The sequence below is a fragment of the Marmota marmota genome, unplaced genomic scaffold, assembly GCF_001458135.2.
Source record: "Marmota marmota marmota unplaced genomic scaffold, marMar, whole genome shotgun sequence".
In the NCBI taxonomy this organism is placed as follows: Eukaryota; Metazoa; Chordata; class Mammalia; order Rodentia; family Sciuridae; genus Marmota; species Marmota marmota.
The window spans coordinates 93,859-99,753 of NW_025999969.1; the positions used below are offsets into that span (position 1 = coordinate 93,859).

General features: G+C 40.5%; 1 protein-coding gene across 1 annotated transcript in view; it reads right to left on the reverse strand.

The window, feature by feature from the left end:
* Positions 1-4,012: 4,012 nt before the first annotated feature.
* Klhl6 (kelch like family member 6) overlaps positions 4,013-5,895 on the reverse strand; it is a 69,731-nt gene continuing 67,848 nt past the window's right edge. Inside the window, exon 9 of the transcript XR_007347918.1 lies at positions 4,013-5,042. The gene's annotated coding sequence lies outside the window, so the exon portion shown is untranslated. The remainder of the gene's footprint in view (positions 5,043-5,895) is intronic.

The window sequence follows — 5,895 nt, forward strand, 5'->3', positions numbered from 1 at the left end:
ACAGGCAGTACTGACATTGGGAGGTGGGATCTGGGTCTTGATGGAGCTCAGAGGATCCTTCCTTTCTCCAGGCTCAGGCAAACCCTGGAGTGGGGCAGGGTGGCCTAGATGACCCCTTACATGGTTCAGTCAAGTGTCTGAGAGCCTCTCTGTGTCCTGACCTGCAGCCCCACCCCTCCCTCTTCCCTGCAGGGCCCAGCAGGAGAGTGGGACAGCAGCCCCAGCTCCAGGTGATCACCTCATCTCAAGGTGCCCACTGCCTGCAGGCCTCTCAGTTCCCATCCTGCCCACCTGGGCTGTGGGGGTTCCAGGCTGAGCCAGGCCTCAGAGCCAGGCCAGGATCACTACCAAAGCCTCCCAGCAGGGAGCTCTGTGGTCCCTGACAGCCCCTGCATTGTCTGGGACATTGAGGCCATTGAACCCTAGAGGCTCAGCCCCTCTGGTTCCCGCAGGGGGTGATGGAGGACACAGCTCCCTCCATCCCTCCAAGCCTCCCTTGCAGACCTCTCAGGAAGACAGTCATTTTCCTGTTCGCACTATTTGCTGCTGGAGTAAGGGACCACTGGACTGGACGACACCCCAGAAGAGGAGTCTCATGGGGTTTCCTGCAGAGTCTTATCTGGAGAATGAAGGTAGGGCACATCCCTGAGCCAGGTCCCAGCTGCCAACTACCCCTCACCCCGTATATGTGTATGTATTTGTTATCCACATCTATAACTATAGTAAGTTCATTAAGAAAAATAATTAGTTTCAGTAATAAATTCCCTGAACCTTAGTAGCTTAAAACAGTAAATGCTTATTATCACAGTTTCTCTTACAACTCGATCATAGGAAAACAAAATAGCCCAATTTAAAAAGAGACGAAGGATTTAAACAGACATTTCTTCAAAGATATTTGAATGGCCTATAAGCAAAAAGATACTCATTATTGATAATTAGGGAAATACACATTTAAAAGAGTAGTATGAGGAGATACAACTTCAGACTCACTGGAATGGCTATAATAGAAAAGACAGACAACAGCATGTGCTAACAGGAAGACAGAGAAATTGGAATGCTACACTTTGCTGGAGGGAATACAAAATGGTTCTGCTACTTTGAAAAATAGTTTGGCTGTTTCTTGGAATGTCAAGCAAGGAGTTACACTTTGGCCCAGCAATTTTATTCCCAGGTATATATCTAAGAGAAATGAAAAATATGTCTACACAAAAATTTGTATTTAAATATCTATAGTGGCCTTATTCATAATAGCCCAAAAGTGAAAGTAACCAAAATTTTTATCAATGGATAAATGTGGTATACCCACATGATGGAATACTGTTCAGTCACCAAAAAAAATACAGCATTCAAGAAATATTGTATTGTATAGCATTCAACTACATGAAATATGTTTTATATTATATTGTATGTATTATTGTGTTATATGTATTATATATTATATGTACATACACATTTTGTATCATTCAACTATATTAAAAGTTAAGAATAGGCAAACCTGTACAGACAGTACAGAAGTGGTTGCCTAGGGGTCAGGATGGAAATGTATGATTTCAAACAGGTATCAGTTGTCTTTGCAAATGATGGAAATGTTCTAAAATTAGAACATTAGTGATGTATGTACAGCTCTGTACATACACTGAAAACCATTGGATCATTAACTTAAATTGGATGAATTTTATGGAAGGTAAATAATATTTCAATGAGGGCTGTTTTCTTTTTTAATATTTACTTTTTAGGTGTAGTTGGACACAATACCTTTATTTAACTTATTTATTTTTATGTGGTGCCTCACATGTAGTAGGTAAGTGCTCCACTGCTGAGCCACAACTCAGCCCTGTTTTCTTTTTTTTAAAGAAAAGGAGTTAGTGTGTTGATACACACAATAATGATAAATCTCAAAATAATTGCTGAGTGAAAGAAGCTAGAGGAGGAGAAAGGCATATATTTATGATTCCATTTATACTATAAAATGCAAACTGATCTATACTGACAAAAAGCAGATCCCTGGCTGCCAGTATACAGGGGTGGAGGAGGGGATGAGTGAGCAGGAGGGGTTGTAAAGAGGCAGGAGGAAACTTTTGGACTGGACCGTTTCATTACCGTGTTTGTGATACTGGTTTCATATATATGAGGACATGTACTTTAAGTGCAGTTTATTGTATGTCAATTATACTTCCATAAAGACTTTCTAAGAAATTATTTAATGGTAATAATGCTCTGATTTGGCATTGAAACCAAGTTATATGCAGAAAAGCATAGAAATAGAGCAATGGACATATTTTTTTATTAGTGAAACCCATATTTACTAGAGAGGAAAGGACCACAGTCGAATATTTTCTTGCAAAGCAATAATATTTGTGGGATACAAAGCAAATGAAGCTATATTGTTATATTAGCTTTGTTACTGAGAATGTGTGTTAAAGTATTTTTGCCTTAGCTATAAATATTAGAATACAATATTATGCCAAGCAATGCAAGTGAAGGGCAGGGAAAATGGCCAAAGCCCTGATGATAGAGGATAAGACATTTAAGGCCATGAGAAGCTGGTGAGAAAAACTGCATTGTGTAATTCTACCATTAAAGCATTATATCATTTTTCTTAGAATCTTTATTCTAAAATATTATTCTTTATTATTATTATTAAATCTTTATTCTAAAATCTTTATTCTTACAATTGATGGGGACTTCTTCAGTGATCCCAAGATAGAGAAGGCCACAGGCACTCTAAGAGCACACTCTCAGAGAGGTGGCCTAAGAGAGCAGAGCTCTAGGGCTAGCAGGAATTTCTTTCTTTTTAAGAAAATACAACAACCCTGGCTGGTCCTTGGCTCTGCTCTTTAATAGGAGCAGAACGAAGGAGCTTGTGAACATCTTTTGCCCCCTGGTGGAAACCTTTAGAAGTGCAGTCTTACCTCCTGCATGAAAATCTGTTAGAGCTGGAAATATACCCACTTAAAGTCATTTTCAGTCCTTTGTGTTTTTTTGACATGGATCCCTGGCTTTGCATTGAGCACACAGTGAGTTAGTAACAAGAATTTCTAGATATTTTTCAGGGTCACATTTAAATTGTGACATGCATGATCTAAAATCTTCAAATCGTAGAACCCTGAAGTTAAATGAGACCCATGACGTCACTACATTCAGTATATCCTCTGCCCTGCAAGCAGCAATTGGCAGAAGAAGATCCCCAGCTTCAGAAAATCACATTCTTGACTTAGGGGAGTTATTCAACCTCTCTGAGCCTCAACCGTGAAACATCAATTCACTTCACAGAGTTTGTGCAAGGATCAAACAAGATAGTATATGTCAGAGTCTGCACACTCAAATACTTTGAGCCAAGCAGTGGAGACTGCACTCCAGACAGCACAAGCCCTTATCTAAAAAGAGCATTCCATATTCTTTCTGAGCAGTTTGGTTGCAAATTCTTAAAAATATTGCATAACCCAGAAATTATATCTATGTTGTCATTGTTCAACCTCCAAAGGGTGGAAAGTCTCAACAGGTGATCAATAATGGGGATAATTAACGGGGCAGCAGGTCCTCAGGACCAGTCCTCCCAACCTCAACTATTTCTGACAGGCATTGATGCCGCAATATTCTTCAGTGTTCCCTATGTGCTGCAGGGAACAAAGACTAGCAAGAAAATAGTCCCCAGCCTTGCGGGCTCTTAGTCAAGTGAGGAAAATTACAACAGCTAATGTTATGGAACATTTACAAAGTCAGGCAATGAGCTAAACGTTTCATGTGAGTGATTTCATCTAATCCTCATCCAGACCCTGTGAGATGTTGTCTATTATTACCCTACTTTTGCAAAGAGGCCATCTGAATTGGAGGTTGAGTGACAAACCCTTTATCACCCTTACATTTCCAGCCTTGGTTCCACTGGGGATGACAACCTACCTCCCAGGAAGACATATTCTCTAAAATCACCTAGAATAAACATTTTTAGCACTACATTTCTACTCTGTATCTGAATTGTCACACATTTTATATACATTTTTATAACAATCTGTTGGTTTGCACTTAGCCACTCTGGTGTTTTATTACACTGTTTTATTACAGTATCTGTGGGGAATAGACCAAACTCCCTGTAGACACCAAAATCCAAGGATGCTCTCAAGTTCCTTATGCAAAGTGACATAGTATTTGCACAAAACCTTTGTACATCTTCTCATAGACTTTAAATCATCTCTAGATTTCTTATCATGCTTAACAACGTGAATGCTATTTAAATAGTTTTTATACTGCATTGTTCCAGGAATAATGATAAGGAAAAAGTCTGTACATGTTCAATACAGGCACAATTTTTTCAAATATTTTCAACAGGTGGTTGATTGAATCCATGGATGTAGAGCTGTGCACAGAGAGGGCCAACTGCAGTTTGATTTTTAATGTGCTGAATCTCAGCCTACACCAATGAGCTGTTTTTAAAAATCAGATAGGCTTCTTAATCTCACCAACTTTAAAAGTTTTGGCTTTTATTCCCTTTTATCCCTCCCAGTGGGTATTGTCCCCACCACCAGGATGAAGAGGCAATGAACAAGAGGGCCCATGTGATCCGAGTGCTGCTACTTCCATTTACACAAGGAATGAGCAGCAGGTCTTAGTGATCTGAGAGGCTTCTCCCCAACTCCACCGGTTGGCTAGTCAGCTTGGACAGCCATCCTTGCCCACCATGACAATAGTACTCAGGATAGGATCCAAAAAATGAAGGATTTGGAGAAAGAGCTCAAAGTTTGTTAGGTTACAAACACTTTGGGGTTCAAGGTGGCAATTCCTTCCAATTAACTACCTCCTATGAATGTAGCTGACTTGAATTTGAAAGCCATATGTATGGGTGTGCAACATTTGTGAATCTTTAGCCTTTCTGAAACTGCCTTGTTTGCTATCATCTTATGCAGTTATACTCAGCATGCTTACAGTCACTTTTGAGACTCCCAGTCATAGGTTTGAATTCACTTCATTCACACAGGCCTTCTTACTGGTCCTTAAACACATTGAGTCTCTTGCCCCAGAGTTTTTGCTATGGTTGTTCCTGCTACCTGGTGCTGAGAGCCACGGCCGAGTCTGTATGGCCTCTGGCATTTTGCCAACAGTATTGATTGACAGGCGAGGCATTACTATCCGCCTCTGCCGCAACTTTTGAGTTCTCTATTTTGGAGTTCTCGTGGGGATTTCCGGGGATTCCCCGAGAGTTCCCATTGGTTGGGGAAGTGCAGGAGGAGGGATTTCCGGGAGAGATATTTCCGGCTGGGGGTTCCTAAACAAGCCTCGTGGTGTTCGGGAGGATTCCCCGGGAGCTGTGTGAAGTGTTTTCCTGCAGTTTAAAAATAAAGTTTGTTCCTGCTTCAGTGGCTCGTGATTTGTGCCCAGCCAGACTGCGGCATTTGGCGGCCCGTACGGGGAACGTCTGAAGCTTCGGGGTAAGTGAAATTGCTTGCCCCTAAGGGAAGGCGAGAGAATGGGTGACCATTTTAAAAAACAATGTGTTCTTGTTTTGATTTGTTTTGTGTTTGTTTCAAGCTGCCTATCCCTAGAATTTTCTCAAGCAGATTGGGAAAAATGGTTGGCTCAAGGTTTGAAGTTGTTCGCCCCTGAGGAAGAGATAGAAATAGACCACAAATGCACATGTCAAGAAAATAGGAAAACTGATACAACGATTTTTTGTTCCGTTTTTGTTTCATTCTGTTTCGGTTTTGTTTTGTGTTACTTATTGGGTGCGTTATCTTATAACAGATTAGAAATTAGTAAAAAACAAACTGAAAGAGTGTTAAGTAAATTTGTTAGAGGGTTCAGCCATGGAGAAAGACATTTTTAGATCAAGCAAAAGAGAAGGTCTCTCAAGCTAGTCAGACAGAGGAAGAAAATTTAAAGGAAGAAAGCTTAGAGGAGAAA